General features: G+C 46.3%; 1 protein-coding gene across 18 annotated transcripts in view; it reads left to right on the top strand.

The window, feature by feature from the left end:
• The window catches only part of TANC1 (tetratricopeptide repeat, ankyrin repeat and coiled-coil containing 1), a 248,195-nt gene that overhangs the window by 9,417 nt on the left and 222,977 nt on the right, over window positions 1–15,801 (top strand). The window lies entirely within an intron of this gene.

The raw sequence follows: 15,801 nt of genomic DNA, 5'->3' as shown, positions 1-15,801 counted from the left end.
ACTATGCTACAACACCTGCCCCTAGACTTGTATTATTAGTAAATCAACGTGAGCTTAAAGATACTGTTTGAATCTTATCCTTCAGGTTTTTAAAAAATTTTGAGAGAATTCAATCCATTGGTTTACTCCCAGCCCTGAGCCAAGAGCGAAAACTGATCCAGGTCTCCTACATGCCAGTCACCTGAGTCATCACTGTTCACTGCTGCCTGCCAGGGTCTGCCTTAGCAGGAAGCTGGAGTCAGGAGCTGGAGCACAGTGTGGAGACCAGACACTCTAGAGTTTAATTATACATAAATATATACAATGAGTAGTATATGATTGGAGTATATGGTTAAGGTTGTTTTTTTTTTTTTCCGATAGTGCTCCATGATCAAAAAAGTTTGAGAACACAGTTTAAGTCACTTATTGTCAGGTATTTTGAAAATGCACTTTAAAGTACTTATGTATTTTATTTACTTGAAAGGCAGAGAGACAGAGAAATCTCCCATCTATTGGTTCACTCTGAAATGCCCACAACAGCTGGGGCTGGAGCAGGCTGAAGCCAGGAGCCAGGAACTCAATTCAGGTCTTCCATATGGGTGGCAGGGGATCTGGCCGCAACACACCGGCCATAGTGGCCATTTGAGGGGTGAACCAATGGAAAAAGGAAGACCTTTCTCTCTGTCTCTCTCTCTCTCACTGTCTTAACTCTGCCCTGTCAAAAAAAAAAAAAAAAAGAAAAAGATTTATATTTATTTGAAAGTCAGAATTACACAGAGAGAGGAGGAGAGGCAGAGAGAGGTCTTCCATCCGCTGGTTCACTCCTCAGATGGTCACGGTGGCTGGAGCTGTGCCAATCCAAAGCCAGGAGCCAGCAACCTCTTCGGGGTCTCCCATGCGGGTACAGGGCCATCTTCCATGGCTTTACCAGGCCATAGCAGAGAGCTAGATTGGAAGTGGAGCAGCCGGAACTCAAACTGGCACTCATATGGGATGCCGGCACTGCAGGTGGCAGCCCCACCTACTCCACCACAGTGCTACCCCCCTTTTTTTGTTATTTTTAAAAATTATTTATTTATTTTTTTAATTTTATTAGAGCAAGAAAGTGCTCCTGGCTGCTGGTTCACTCCCCAAATGCCCACAGCGACTAGGGAACTGGAAAGTTAATTCAAGTCTTCTACAAGGGTGGCAAGGACCCAGTGACTTTAGCCCTTCACTGCTGTCTGCCAGGGTCTACATTAGCCAGAAACTGAAGGTGAGGAGCTGGTGGCAGAAATTAAGCCCAGGCACTCTGATGTGGGATGAGAGCATCTTAGCCTGTGCCTTAACTGCTGGACTAAAGGCCTCCCCCGCTTTCATTCTGAGCAAGTTATTTTCTCTGATCTGGTCTCTATAACAGTCAATGTTGCCCTGATGAGGCTCTTCTATTATCGTCTCCCCCACACTACTGCTGCAATTTTGATCATGTTTCAAGGCCTAACTCAAATAAATCTCGTGATTATTTTTCTGACTTCCCCCAGCACATTGTGCGTTCATTATCATCTTTTCTGCTTTCTGCTTCTCATGAAGTCATTGCAGTTGTTCACCTCTTCACTTTGCTGATACTCTACTCTTTTTAGATTTGACATATAATTGAGATTGTACAGTATTTGTCTTTTCTGTTTCTGGATTATTCCACTATACATGTTCTCCGGGTTCGTCTGTGTTGTCAGAAATGGCAGGATTGTCTCCGTTTTTAAATGAATGGGTAATACCCTATTGTATACATTTACCACGATTTCTTTATCTATTCATCTGTTGGTAGACACTTAGGATGACTGTGAATAATGCTTCAGTGAACATGAAAGTGCAGACATTTCTTCAAGATACTGATTTCATTGTCTGGCTACATACCCAGAAGTGATTGCTGTATTGTATGGTGGTTCTGTTTTTAATTTTTGAGGAGCCCTCATCATATTTTTCCGTAATGGCTGTATTGGTTTACTTTCTCACCAGCAGTATGCAAAGGTTCCCTTTTCTTCATATTGTCAGTAACACTTGCCATCTTGTCTTGTTGAGGAGAGCCGTTCTAACAGGTGTGAGGCGATAGCTTATTGTGGTTTCGATCTGCCAGGCTGTCTAGTCTGTCCTCACATATGCTTACACTTACATATTGCCTTCCTTTCACGTGGGAACACTGACACATGGTGAAAATGGAAAGCTCCTTGGGATGATGGTGCAAAAACAGGGAGTGGACAGTCCTAGGCAGATGCTGTGAGTTCACAGTAGAGTCCCTTCTCTTTTTAACAGGAGAGGCCTCGTGGATGGGATGTGTGAAGAGCTTGATGCCTGTGTGCAGGTATCATCAAGCACAATCATGGGAGATATTCCCTGGCCTGGAGTTCAGCCTGAGCATAACCATTGGGAGTGATGGGCTTCGTGCTGCTCAGCTGAGTCGAGTTTTCTGTGCTGCTCTTCGCTGCTTGGAAGGGGCAGTTGAGGGTTGACAAGTTGTCGGCTTTCACGTTGAGCTGTATTGTGCTACTGTGATGGAAGACAGACATCTCTGTTGGGTTTTGAGAGTTGAATGACAGAATGTTTATAAAAGTGTTTTGAACATTGTAATCCACCTCCCAGAGGCAAGGAGATATCAGCTTTGATTGTTCCTTGTGGAGGTGATTTCTAAGCTCATTACTTCATTTTTTTCTTTTCTTAAGATTTATTTACTTATTTTGAAAGTTAAGAGTTATGGAGAGAAGCATCTTCCTTCTGCTGGTTCACTCCTCAGATGGCCGGCGCTGGGCCAGGGTTTTGTAAGAATAGGTTAATTTCTCGTACAGAAAGATGGAAATCTGGGGCTTTGTGGTGAATTTCTGAATGTCTTCAAGTACCACGCAAAGGGACTTTAGGGAAAGTTTTGATTTCTGGAGTTTGTTAATGACTTTTTGTTACCATGAAGCTAGTAATATATTTTGAAGAGTGTCTAGAGGAGGTTTGGAATACCTTGGAAATAGCTCAAGATAGTTTTGAACATAAAAACTAAGTGTGATTTGACAATTTGGATGAATTTGAAATCGTTTGCATTGTAGATTTCCAAGTAATGGGATTTTTAAAAAATTTACATTTTTGCCGGCGCCGCGGCTCACTAGGCTAATCCTCCGCTCAGCGGCGCTGGCACACCGGGTTCTAGTCCCGGTTGGGGCGCCGGATTCTGTCCCGGTTGCCCCCCTTCCAGGCCAGCCCTCTGCTGTGGCCCGGGAGTGCAGTGGAGGATGGCCCAGGTGCTTGGGCCCTGCACCCCATGGGAGACCAGGAAAAAGCACCTGGCTCCTGGCTCCTGCCATCGGATCAGTGCGCCGCGCTGGCCGCAGCGCGCCGGGCGCGGCAGCCATTGGAGGGTGAACCAACGGCAAAAGGAAGACCTTTCTCTCTGTCTCTCTCTCTCACTGTCCACTCTGCCTGTCGAAAAGAAAAGAGAAGAGAAGAGAGGAGAGGAGAGGAGAGGAGAGAGGAGAGAGGAGAGAGGAGAGAGGAGAGAGGAGAGAGGAGAGAGGAGAGAGGAGAGAGGAGAGAGAGGAGAGAGGAGAGAGGAGAGAGGAGAGAGGAGAGAGGAGAGAGGAGAGAGAGAGAGAGGAGAGAGGAGAGAGGAGAGAGGAGAGAGGAGAGAGGAGAGAGGAGAGAGGAGAGAGAGGAGAGAGGAGAGAGGAGAGAGGAGAGAGGAGAGAGGAGAGAGGAGAGAAGAGAAAAGAGAAGAGAAGAGAAAAGAGGGTGTGACTTATAATGCATTAAAACATATTAACTTAAAGGTAAACATAATTACAGATACAAAAGACACAAATAGTGAATGGCTACTAGATTGCAAATAGATGGGATTTTGAAATTCTTGTTATTTGGGGTTCTAGGATTGTGTGTGTGACTTAAAAGGGAACCTTACATCAGACTGATTTAGGTAAAGCTGCAGTTTAGTTCTCAAGAAACAAATAGGTGTTATGTATGGAATAAAATATTCCTATAGTTAAATGAGTGGGAAAATCTGGTAAACCAGGTAATTGTGTTTGTTTTTACAATTATTTATATATTTGAGAAAGAGCAAGCATGATGGAGCTCCCACCTGCTGGTTCACTCCCTGTCTGCCCCCAGATCCAATTACTTGAGCCATCACTGTTGCCTTTCAGGATCTGCATTAGCAGGAAGCTGCAGAGTTAGGAGCTGGAGCCAGGAATTTCACCCAGGTACTCTGATGTGGCATGCTGGCCTCTTATCTGCTAGTCCACATACCTGCACCTGTTTTTGTTTTTAACTGCAGAATTTTTGAGCACCCTTAGATACAATGTTTGTTTTGAATCTCCTTGAAGGAAAAGAGAAGGTTCGGTATTTCCTGAATGCATTGTACTGTAGAAACTTTTTTTTTTTTTTGCAAAGCATCCTTTGTACAGAGAAGGATATTTGTTAAGTTACTTAATTTGCTGAAGTATTTCAAGCAAATCCCAGACATCTTGTGAATTTACCTGACAAACTTTAGTATGCATTTTAAGGACTTTATTTTTTTAAAGATTTATTTATTTTATTTGCAAGTCAGAGTTACGCAGAGAGAGAGGGAGGGAAGGAGGAGGTAGGTCTTCCATCTGATGGTTCACTCCCCAATTGGCCGCAATGGCTGGAGCTGCGCCAGGAGATTCCTCTGGGTCTCCCACGTGGGTGCAGGGGCCCAAGAACTTGGGCTATCTTCTACTCTTTCCCAGGCCACAACAGAGAGCTGGATTGGAAGTGGAGCAGCCAGATGTTGAATCCCATATGGATTCCATATGGGATGCGGGTGCTTCAGGCCAGGGCATTAACCCACTGTGCCATAGTGCCAGCCCCAAGGACTTTTTTTTTTTTTTTAAAGATTTATTTATTTTATTCGAAAGGCAGAGTTAGAGAGTCAGACACACACAGAAAGATTTTCTATTCGCTGGTTCACTCTCTAAAGGGCCGCAACAGCTGAAGCTGGGCTGATCCAAAGCCAGGAACCAGGAGCTTCTTTTAGGTCTCCCTCATGGGTGCAATGGCCCAAATACTTGGGCCATCCTCTGCTGCTTTCCCTGGCACATTAGCAGGGAGCTGAATTGAAAGTGGAGCATCTAGGACTTGAACTGGCACCCATATGGGATGCTGTCGAGGCTGGTGGCACTTTAACCCACTGGTGCCACAGCACCAGCTCCTCTGAGGGCTTCATTATAATATCTATTATATAATTACATTATTACTATATTGTTTGGGGATATATAATACACTATATGTGAGTACTATTCCATTATCACTTTTAATAAAATTGTTAGTACTTTCTTAGTATCATATAATTGGTCCCTTAATGTCACTTGCCACCATTTTTGTTTTGGAACCAAGATTCAATCAAGGTTCACATATTTTGTCCCTGTAGTTGTTTTAAATGTAGAAAAATACTGTTTCATCACCTCTCTTCCTCGCTGTCTTAGCTTTTAGAAAAGAACCTGTAAGATGTCCCATATTCTAACTTTATTTTCTTGTAGTGTTGTTTAACTTGTCCCTCTGTCTCCTGTATTTCCTGTAAGCAGAAGGTTAGCTCTAATGGCTTGGTTAGCTTCAAGTTAAATGCTGTTGGCAAAAATAGGTCCTAGATTATGCTTTTTTTGGGAATAGGCATTCCATTTTAGCAACTCATTAAGTTTTTTAAATTTTTAATTTTTAACTTTTAATTTTTTTAATATAGAGAAGTAATGGCATAGAGTCTTATTAGTATATCAAAGGGACACAAGTTGAATTTATTCCAGTTGTGGTTGGAAAGATATTCTGAGTATTTGGCCTGGTTAAAGGGATATAAGTTTTCAGTATATTTTAAGACTATAAACTATGTATCTCTTGGGTAAAGTGGCTTGGGTGTTAAGCATATTTGGTGGTTGAATTTTATTCATAATGACAGTGTATCTGAGTTGTAATCATAAAATACTGTTCTATAAAGACTTTTTTTAGCATGTTAATTTAGGTGTGTGCATTAATTCTTTGTCTACTGGGTAGATATTTAACAGAATTTTTTGTGTGTGATAAGTGCTTAGGCTAATCTAAAGTAGAGCCATAAATTTAAGGATACCCTCAGGGTGATAATTTTATATATACATTGTCTTGGAAGCTCAGACATGTAAATAAAGGTTCCTATCATAGCTGACTTTGCTAACTTAATTTGCTGTTTAAGTTTTTTCCCCTTGATATTCTTCCAAGTGCTTATTGTATGTCTGGGAAAAATTAAACTTAAAGGAATTCTGCATGTCTTAATGAAGAATAGCTTGCTATATATAAAGTAGCTTTGCATGATGAATGGTAGGTATCAGAAGCAGTTCCCAGCACATTCTTAGATTCAACCCCTTATCTGGCAGAGAGGCTCTTACATACATTAAAATTCGCCTGTTGTGAATAACAAGGTGCTTTGGACGAATCGATGTTTTCTAACTATAGTAGTGCACTAAAAATATACATACTTCTTTTTTCCCCCTCCACCTTAGAAAAACAAAAACATATAGGGTGTGGTGAAAAAAGCATGATCACTGAAGCCAGGTGAAAGCTTGGTTTTGTGTGTGGCTCTGGCTGTGCTGTGACCTGCTTCTGAGTCTGTGAAATGGGGCTGTGATTCCTATTTCGTGAGCTGTGCACCAGGGCTGCAGGCAGGACTCGACGTAAGCTGCTGGCTGCTCGGCTTCACCCAGAGGTGCCAGAGCCGCCACCTCTTCTCCACTCTCCACTTTTCTATGTTTAACTGGGGCTTTCTCTGTCAGTTGTTGCGTGGAAGTTTTTATTTGTTCTGAGTGTTTTTAAAGTTGATAAGTCATGGTACTTGCTACAGAAGTCCAGGAGAGATCTAGGTTTCAAGGTAACATGCATAGGTACTGTTTCGTTGTTTATATACAAACAGCTGAGTGCAGGAAATGTTTTGAACAAACAAGTGTGACCTTTGGTGATTGATGGAGAAGAAGCAACCAGAGGGGAAAAAAGGATATTTTGGTGTTGCCACAAGAATATTGCTAACAAACTGATCGTTATGAAAATTAGAATTTTTTTTGGACAGGCAGAGTTAGACAGTGAGAGAGAGACAGAGAGAAAAGTCTTCCTTTTCTGTTGGGTCGCCCCCCAAATGGCCGCTGTGGCCGGCGCGCTGAGGTCGGCGTGCTGTGCCGATCCAAAGCCAGGAGCCAGGTGCTTCTCCTGGTCTCCTGTGCGGGTGCAGGGCCCAAGCACTTGGGCCATCCTCCACTGCACTCCCGGGCCACAGAAGAGAGCTGGACTGGGAGAGGACAACCGGGGACAGAATCCGGCGCCCCAACCAGGACTAGAAACTGGGGTGCCGGTGCCGCAGGCAGAGGATTAGCCAAGTGAGCCACGGTGCTGGCGAAAATTAGAATTTTAAACATTCATTTGGGGCAGGTGTTGTGATATGGTGGGTTAAGCTGCTACTTGGAATGTCTGCATCCCATACTGGGGTGAGTTCCAGTTTGAGTTCCAGCTCCTCTGCTTCTGATCCAGCTTCCTGCTAATACACCTGGGAAGCAGCAGATGATGGCCCAGATATTTGGGTTCCTGTCATCTGTGTGGGAGGCCCTGATAGAATGCTTGGTACATGGCTTCAGCCTGGCTCAGCCTGGTTGTTTTGGGCATTTGGGGAATGAACCAGTTGATGGAAAATTCCTTCTTGCTCTCTCTCGCTCTTGCCTGTCTCTCTTTCTGTCACTTTGGCTTTCAAATAAATAAATAAATAAATCCTTTTTACAAAAATGGAGTGGGTGTTGTGTTGCGGTTGGTAAGCCCCTGCTTGAGATGCCTGTGTCTTATGTTAGAGCGCCATTTTGAGTCCTAGCTTCTCTGCTGCCTCTGATCCAGCTTCCTGCTGATGCATCTGGGAAGGCACTGGATGATGCCCAGATACTTGGATTTCTGTCACCTATTTGGGAGACCAGATAGAATTCCTGGTTCTTGGCTTTGGCCTGGCCTAGTCCTGGATATTATGAGCATTTGGGGAATGAGCCTGTACATGGAAGATCTCTCTCTCTCCTTCTCTCTATCACTTTGACTTTCAAATAAAGAAAATTTTTTTAATGGGGCTGGTGTTGTGGTGCAATGGGTTAAGTCCCTGCTTGGGATGCCTACATCCCTGAAGAGGATGCCAGTTTTTTGTTTTAAGATTGATTGATTGATTGATTTAGGGGGAGGGAGGGAGGGAGGAAGGGGGAGAGAGTGAGGGAGAGAGAATATGAATGAATATTTTCCATTTGCTGGTGTGTTTCCTAAATGGCAACAACAGGGGCTAAGCTAGGCTCAAGCCAGAAGCTTGGAGTTCTGTCCTGGTCTTCCACAGAGTGGCAGGAACCCAAGTACTTGAACCATCACCTGCTGCCTTCCAGGTGCATCAGCAGGAAGCTAGATCACAAGTGGAGCAGCTGGGCCTTGAACTGGTGCTCTGAAGTGGGATGCCAGCATTGCAAGCAGCTGTTGAACTCACTGTGCACAACATAAGTCCCTAGAGTGCCAGTTTGAGTCTTAGCTACTCCACTTTTGACCCAACTGCCTGCTAATGCACCCAAGAAGGCAGTGGATGGTGGCCCAAATACATGGGGGTTCCTGGCTCCTGGCCCAGACCTGGTTATTGTGGCCATTTGGGACATGAACCAGTAGACAGAAGGTCTCTCTCTCTCATCATCCTCCCTTTCAAATGAATAAATCTTTTTTTTTTTTTAAAGTCCATTTAGTTAGACTCTGAGAACTCAAGAAGCTACTCAGACTACTAATGTAGTACTTGAGTGTGGTTTAGAACAGTAAACTTTAGAGTTAGTGGGAAGTGCCACACTCATCATACATACGCTTTTACCTATGAACAGTCTATTGCCAGCCAGGAGAGCAGGTTTCTCTAGATAGGTCCCACATTTGGAGAGAAGCGAGGTGGACTTGTGTCCTGTTAAAGTCTAATGTGAAGATAGAAGAATTCATACATATTAAGTTTTTGAACAAGAGAAGTCAAAGAACAGTTTGGAAGGCGCCTCGACATCTATGGGTAAACCAAGAAGTGTTTTCTCATTTCAGCTGTCTGCAGGTTTTAGGATATTTGGCTTTATATGAGAAAGGATCTTGGCAGAATGAGGGCTCACATTGCTCCCCGCCTCTGTAGACCTGTTCTCTGAGAATGAACTTGATTCCTGCTGTGGTTTGGATGACTTGCATGGCCCCCAAGGCTTCACGTGTGGAAATTTAATCCCCACTGTGAGGCAGTAAGAGGGTAGAAACTTAATCCAGCTGTGGTGTTTAGAGGTGGGGGCCTCAGGAGGTGATTAGGATTAGGTAAGGTCGTGGGGTGGAGCCCCTGAGACTGAACACTGGTGGCTTTGTAAGAAGAGGGAGAGACCAGAAGAGACGCACATGCACACACCTGTCTCCTGCCACGTGAGGTCTTGCAGCACCTCGGGACCGTGAGCAAGAGCGCATCACCCGATGGGGCCCCTAGACCTGCACTTCCAGAACTGGAGCCAAAACAAACCTCTCTTCTATAGCTGGCCCAGTCTGTGGCACTGTGCTTTTGGCAACAGAGACAGATGAATGCAGTGCCCCAAGGGTGCCCAAGTCCAGCTGCATTTGAGCTTTTTATACGGTGTCCCTATTACTAAGTGCCAGCGTCGTTGACGTCTTCCTTTCTGAAAGGTTTTGTTTAAGCAGCAGGGGCCCTTCCACAGTCCAGCCCCATAAACCGAACATCAAGCCAGCGGGAGTCAGAGTGATTTCCCTCTTCCCTCATAGCACGAGTGATGCTGTTTCTAAGGGGACAGTGACTGAGTTCCAAGCTGATGGAGAGGATAGAGATTGCATCTTCGAAGGCATTTTCTCCTTTGGGTAGGCAGATCAACCAATGAATATCCTTGGGAGTTTTTTTTAGAATTAAAAAGTTATCAAGAAAGTGTTAACTGTTTGCCAAATTAGAAACCGTTCTCATTTGTCACAGGGTGTGGAGGTCTTGCATGAATCTTTCCAACAACTAGTTCCTGAGAGCTGTCGCTGTGCCCATCAGAGTTTGAGGCCCAGCTCTGTGTCTCTGGGTGAGGAGCCGGGTGCTCCCATGGTGGGTGCTAATGGGAGGTGTGGCGGAGACTCAGGAGCAGCAGGAGGAAGAGGAGAATCTTGGACTGAGGCAGCTGCGGCGGCTGGGGAAGGGCTCCGGGAGGAGGTGAAGGGTGGTGCGTAGGACTTGGGCAGGGGAGAGGGGGTGCGGGGAGCTCAGTGAGCCGAGGCTGGAAGGCATGAAAATACACATCGTGTTTGGGGTGGTGTTGCTAGAACAGACGGTGCCTGGCATTTGGGTGCAGTGGCAGCGAGGAGAGAGCCAGATTGCGAGGGCCTGCATGCCAGCCTAAGAAATGTGGACTTGATCGTGACGTGATGGCTGTCAGAGGCTCTTCAGCCGGGGCATGATGCGGTCAGATCTGTGTGGTCGAGGACGCTTTGGCAGCAGTGGTGTGGGTGGTGTGAGGGAGAGACTGGCGTAGGAAGAGATGGGTGGCAGCGCTCCCTGTTAGGAGGTGGTTGAGGCAGGTCAGGTGAGAGACGTGTTTGAGACCTGAGTTAGGGGGAGGAAGAGAATTGATGCCAGCTGAATACCTTGTATGGCGCGTTTAAGGTATGGTATATGAGCTCCTGTCCTGGTGATCCACCCAGAACAACTTCACAGGCTACAGAGAAGCAAGGGGACTCCAAGTCCAGGCTCAGTCAGGATTTGAACTCGGCCTGAATGTCTTGTGCCACCACACTGTCAGAGAGGACGTCAGAGGATGAAATTTCAACACATCGAGTTTTAAAGGTTTCATGGGTTTTTATTAGTGATTCACGAAGTGAGTGGCAGCTCGTCTACAAAACAGATGCTCCACCAGGCGTGGCAGAGCTGACTCTTTTTGTAAGATAGCTTGAGCAGGAGCAAGGCAACTGCATAGTGCAGAGTGCGTGGGTGACTCCCACGGGTGGGGACTTCCCATGCCTGCTCAGGCTGGATGGGACCCTTGGATTGGTTGCTGTAATCTGTCCTTTGAAAAAACTGGACTATTTGGGAATTTTAGTATCATCTCTCTTCCAGTGTTTCAGAAAGCCAGATCTTACAAGTAAACAGCCTAGGCTATGGTGCCAGCATTGTGGCACAGCAGGTTAAGCTGCTGCCTGGGATGCCAGCATCCCATGTCAGAGTGCTGGTTTGAGTCCCAGCTGCTCTGCTTCCGATCTGGTTCCCTGCTAATGGGCCTGGGAAGGCAGTAGAAGATGGCCGAGGTACTTGGGTCCCTGCCCCCATGTTGGAGACTAGTATTGAGTTCTTGGCTCCTGGCTTCAGCCTGGCTTAAACCTGGCTGTTGTGGCCATTTAGGGGAGTGAACCAACAGAAGGAATATCTCTCTGTGTCTCCCCTCCCCCCAACTCTCTCACTCTGGCTTTCAAGTAAATACATAAATCAGTCTTAAAAAGAAAACCAGCCTAGGTCATGGTTTGCTGATGTGAAACTTTGGTGCGAGTGACTCTGTTTTGGGTTGGTCTGTTAGGGTCTTGTGCAAAAGCTAATCCAAACCACTGGCTTCTGAGAAGTTTTATTTAACAAGGGAGAATGAGAACACAAGGAGAGGATGCAGATGGGAGATGGTTTTTGCAGTGAAATGGAAGCTTCTGCCAGAATAGAAAGAAAACAACTTGGCCACTGACTGAGGGTAGAGTGTACGTGTGGGACTGCAAGGTGAGGGTGGTGATTGATGCTGGTGTCCCGTGCTCTCTCTGCAGGACAGGGGCAGGGTTTGGGCCCCGCTCTGGGACATCCAGTTGGAGATGCTCAGGAGGCACGTTTGGTTATTGAAGTGGCCCCCAGCCGCCTTATAGACAGTCTTTAAGCCAGGGTCGTGTCTCTGGGTAGGTGTGGGTGAGTCTCCTGGGACACTGTTCAGGAGGTGATGTCAGGTGCTGCCCTGCAGGGGGTTGAGCATTTCTAGGGTGCAGTTTGGGAATCTGCACTTACTTCTGCGCTGGGTTCTAGGCTGAGTGAGGCGGCTGCAGCAGGATCGTAGTTGTGAGAATGTTTGACTCTGAATAGCCTGTCCCTTAATTTCACTTCTTTCAGGGAGCTTTTGATAGCTGTCAGACAGCATGACATCGATGTCTGCTAAAACGCAACACCTAGGAAACACACTGGTTTTTAGGAACTTGTGCACATGCATAATGGATTCTGCCAAAGATGCTTTTTAGTTATTTAGATTAACACTCAAAAGCAGCAAGCTTGCAAAATTAGCTTTGTTGTTGCCTTTTAAGTGGACATTTGGCAAGAGCTTGCTTTTTTTTTTTAAAGGAAAGTAGTCTTTATAATTTATGTATTTATTTATTTAAAGGCAGAAAGAGACATATAGAGAGTTCCTCCATCTACTGGTTCACTTCTCATATGTTTGGGCTGGTCCAGGCCAAAGCCTGAAGACAGGAACTTCATCCAGGTCTCCCGCATGGGTGGCAGGACCAAGTTCCTTCAGCCGTCACCTGCTGCTTCCCAGGGGGTGCATTTTCAGGAAGCTGGAATTGGAAGTGGAACTGGGATGGAAACCCAGGCCTTCTGACACCTGATGTGGGTGTCTTAACTCCTGCAGCAAATGTCCACCCCAAGCAATATCTTAATCCTGCCCCAGCAAGGTTTCTAATGAAATTAGATTCCAAGTCTTTTTCTTGGGTATAAAAGTGGGTGGAAAGTGAGGAGTAATGTTTTGGAGTGCTTGCTTTGCCAAGATTGTCACAGATTAAAAAGTTACTGGAGGGGTGTGTGTTGGTGTGGTGGTTGGGGTGCAGGTTGGGATGCCCACATCCCATATTGGTGTGCCTGGGTTTGGGTGCCATCTGTGTTCCTGATTCCAGTTTTCCTGCCGGTGCAGACCCTGGGGCTCAGCAATGATGGCACAAGTACTTGGGTCCTTGCTACCCATGTGGGAGACCCATAATTGGGTTCCTGGCTCCCAGGTTCATCCTGGTGTGGTTGCGGGCATTTAGGGTATGATGTATGGATGAGAGCTTGTCCTCTCTGTCATCTGTATCTCTCCCTCTCTCTGTGTCAGATTTACAAAAACCTTTTAAAAAGTCACTGAAAAGTACTTAATGCCTGGGGATCTGAGTTGTAAACCTAATCAATCATTTATTAGGTCATTGGCTTATAATTAGTCATGAGCATAATTAGGTCTGTTGCCCATTTTTGGCCAAGTGTGTCTGTCCTTGATGAGTGGAGTCTTTGAAGCGAGACAGACTGACTTAAGGTCCTGACTCAGGCCTAGTCCCGGTATGACCCTGGCAGATTGCATAGCCTTCCAGAGCGTGTCTTTTGTGGGTTTGGAAAGTGGGCACTTTTGAAGGCTGTTTGCAAGAGACCTAAAGTCAAAGCACCCAGAGCTGAGCTGACCACACTGTGTTGTTTTTGGGAGGAAGCGTGGGCCCTGGGCATTGGCCTCGTTCCACAGAAGTCAGGTTCTGGCTTACTCTGCTAGGGCTGACTGTGTTGCTTTACAACCCTTACTTACCTTGTTCCACTTCTTCTCCAGGGTGGGACAGCGTTTCTGTGTGTTTCTGGTTGACAGTCGTTGAGAAAGAAGGTTTTATGTTTTTGTTTGTTTTCAGTGTTTATGTCTTGTTTTTGTTGTGACTGGTTACCTTCGGGATAATTTTTGCTTATCTATCCTAGTGACCATGATTTGGGTTTATTAGCTGCTTGCTGCCGATTGATTCGTCCCTCAGGTGCAAGGGAGGCACAATCTGCTTTCTTTTCTTTCTACCCTCTTGTGCCGAATGCCATTGCTGCTTCCTGTCTCAGTGACCAGTTTCTCAGCTCCCAGCTCCTGTATTCCACAGCCCCCATCCTGCTGGGCAGGGAATGGCAGAAGTCTGCTTGCCCAGTGATTGGCTTGTTCAACCCTTTATTTTTATGATTTTTTTAAAGATTTATTTATTTATTTGAAAATCAAGATTACGGGGGAGGAGGGAGACAGAGAGATCCTCCATCTGCTGGTTCACTCTCCAAATGGTCACAATAGCTAATGCTGGGCCAGGCCAAAGTCAGGAACCAGGGGCTTCATCCAAATCTCCCACATAGATGCAGGGGTCCAAGGACTTGGGTCATCTTCCGCTGCTTTCCAAGGTCACCAGCAGGGAGCTGGATTGGAAGTGGAGCAGCCAGGACTGGAACCAGAACCCACTGGGGATGGCAGCACTGCAGACAGTGGCTAAATCCATTGCACCGCAGCCCTGGCCCCTTTGTTCAACCCTTTAACAGAAGCTGGTCGAGGCCTTCCACTGTGCCAGGCTCTATGCTGAGTGCCGATTCTTAGGTTGTACAGTTCAGTGCTTTCAAAAGCCTGGAGTGCGGGCAGGCATTCTTGCTAGGTGTGTGCTGCAGATGAAGTTCTGTGCCCCAGGTCTTGCAGCAGCTCCCACATCCACACCTGCTACTGAGCTGCTGCTCTTCCTGCCTGTCCCTTGCCACTCCACTGTAGGCTTCCCCCATAGCTGTTTTCTTGGGGTGACTGTCCTGAATCAGTCAGCTTTTAAATCCTTTAGGGATCCTTCCCCAAAGTTTACCTTTAATGAGTGGTGTGGGCTGTGGTGTTGTAGAGGGGAGGGTAGGGAGACACACTTGGGACGCAGCTGACTATTCATGGGGAAAGCAAGCTGGGGCCATTGCCATTGCTCAACCCTGGGCCGTCTTGATTTGGACTGGCCTTGAAAAACTGATGTGCTCAAAGTGGATTTGTGGATGCTGTTCACAGGATTTTTCTCGTTAATATCCTTTTTGCCTCTGCTGTCTCATGCTACATTCTAGAGCTTTTGACCAGCTCTCCTGGGGTGGGGGGAGGGGAAGGGGATTGTTCATGGTCATCAGGAAGATATCACGTGTTTCAGAACCCTGCTTTTGGCTTTCTCGCCGAGCATCAACACGTGCATGGAATGTCATAACAGAAAGATCAGTGATTCCAGAGTAAAATACACTGTTTTTTTTTTTTTTAATATTCATTTAGTATTTATTTAAAAGGCAGAGGTACAGAGAGAGAGAGAGAAAGATACCAAGAGAGTTCTTCCATCAGCTGGTTCACTCCCCAAATGGCTGCAATGGCCAGAGCTGGGCTGATCAGAAGTCAGGAGCTTCTTCCCAGTCTTACAGGTTCAGGGGCCCAGGCACTTGGGCCATCTTCTGCTGCTTTCCTAGGTGCATTAGCAGGGAGCTGGATCAGCAGTGGAGCAGTGGGGACTCGAACCAGTGCCAGTATGGGATGCTGGCACCGCAAGCAGAAGTTTTACCTGCTACATCACAGCACCAGCCCTAGTAGACTGGGTTTCAAAATCCCTCTAATGCCTTTGGGGAAGTTTCTTAGTTTTTGAGCCTCAGTTTCTTCACTGTAGAATGGGACTCATTGTTTGGTATATCTAAAAGAAGGGCTGGGCATCTAGCAGGTGTTTGGAAGTTCCTGTCTTATTTAATTCAGTGAACTTTAACTTGTAGCAAGCTCTGGGAATTAGGATGAGTGAGATGTGGTTTCTGTCCCAGAGGCGCTTCCACCATCCTGGGCAAGACTGACACATGCATGTTCATCAGGAGGAGGTCAGGTGCCATCAGCAGCCATGGGGCCTGAGCTCAGCACTGCCCCCAGGCTCGGGGGGTCTTTTCCTTCCAGAAGGAGCTGATGCCTAAGCCCTGGCTTGAAGGGCAGAGTAAGAATTAGCTAAGCAAGCGAGGTGGGATGGCTTACAGCCAACGCAGCAGCTTGAGCAATGGACGGAATCTTCAGGGGAGCTGTGTGTGGCCTG

Source organism: Oryctolagus cuniculus, chromosome 3 (genome assembly GCF_964237555.1).
Source record: "Oryctolagus cuniculus chromosome 3, mOryCun1.1, whole genome shotgun sequence".
In the NCBI taxonomy this organism is placed as follows: Eukaryota; Metazoa; Chordata; class Mammalia; order Lagomorpha; family Leporidae; genus Oryctolagus; species Oryctolagus cuniculus.
Note: the sequence above shows the minus strand (reverse complement) of the source record. Positions and strands in the feature narration are given on the sequence as shown.